Source organism: Eumetopias jubatus, unplaced genomic scaffold (genome assembly GCF_037043125.1).
Source record: "Eumetopias jubatus isolate StellerSeaLion01/CBP00866 unplaced genomic scaffold, mEumJub1_p1.0 scaffold_6, whole genome shotgun sequence".
Lineage (NCBI taxonomy): Eukaryota > Metazoa > Chordata > Mammalia > Carnivora > Otariidae > Eumetopias > Eumetopias jubatus.
The window spans coordinates 59,329,761-59,331,400 of NW_028274812.1; positions in this window are offsets into that span (position 1 = coordinate 59,329,761).

Below are 1,640 nucleotides of genomic sequence, written 5' to 3' on the forward strand. Positions count from 1 at the left end.
GGTGACGGATATTAAAGAGGGCACATTCTGCGTGGAGCACTGGGTGTTATGCACAAACAATGAATCATGGAACACTCCATCAAAAACTAATGATGTAATGTATGGTGATTAACATAATAATAAAAAAATTTAAAAAAAGTTTTACCATCATTTGGCTATTTATGATTAGAATCAAAGCAAGAATTTAGATAGTACAATGTTCAAAATTGATTCCAGAGAAAAAAAATGTTTGTGCTCAAAGGAAAGTAAAGAAAAATCAAATAGAAACTTTTAAGAAAGAGTTTTAATGGTTTTCTCTTAGAGTCAAAGGAAAAGAAAAAACAGTTACCATTAACTCTGAAGATAAAATTATGCTTTTCATAGCTTTTTAAAAGCATTTTAAAGTGTTTATACTGCTAGATTCCACAGATAAAAAGAAGAAGCCTATATTTTAATATATAACACATATGTGCAATTCCTTGGAATATCTAAATAATATGTACAATGTTTTTCTATTCAATTAAATCAACCTGTTCAGAAAAATACCAGGGAAACTCAACAGTTGCAAATTATTATTTTCTCCGTAATCTTGTTTTAAGTGTTGCTTGGATAATACTTTGTTTTATGAATATTTCAGTAATCAAATTATTGCTAATTATTCATATTAAAACATAAAAGCTAAGTAAAATATGCATTTACTTCTATAAACTAATGGTTTCTAAGTAATTAATTTGAAATTAAATTACTTACAGAAGGAATATATTCAATAATTAAAAAAAACATTTTAAAAGTAATTATATTACTCTAGTTCTCTTGAACATAGCACTGACTTATTTCTATAATCTAAGATTTCTCGCTGTTTTATCTTTTGCCCTTTGCAATTTAAGACTGTCACTATCTATACATGAGCCAAACCAAAACGAATTTTCTGCACAACACTGCATAATGATTAAGGCTAGGCAAGCAATACTATTGACCTTAGAAATAGTACAGGAGACTGGTGTAAAACATGTTACCTATAACTCTTCATCTTAGCTACTGTTAACCTAAACCTCTTTACCTAATCCCTCCCCCACTGAATCTGGAGAGCTTGGTGTGAGTCTACCTCCAACATGCTAGTTTTTAAGCTAAAAATCACAGTGACTCATGAAAACTGAGGATGGATCATATACTAATGGATCACGTATTATTCCACTGACTGTGTAAAATGCCATTTATTTATCTTTAGGACCTTATTCTAAAATTGTTCCAATATTGTTTTGGCAACTTAATATTAAGCCACTTGCATTTCAAGTATAAAAACTTGTTAAGTGCACCTTATTTTCTTCCTGATAACACTAAAGAACCATGCTACATCTGTACTATCTCAAAATTCATGGTCAAATGCTAGATGTGGTGTTGAATCTCCTCCACATATGTTTTCCATCCTTCTCCACCATGCTCTATAACCAGGAAGCCAACCTGTACGCTTTGCCTTCTGGATTCTGCTTGGGTTTGACCAGTGAAAGGCACCAGTAGCCATTCAAAAGGTGGAAGGAAAGAGGTGGCAGTACTTATGCCCCTGGCTCCCTCTTTGCCAGATGCAGGCAAGTTAGCCATGGCTAACGCGTCTATCTACACCCACAGCTCCGGCCTGGTCCTCTGGCCTGGTCCTTCAGCTA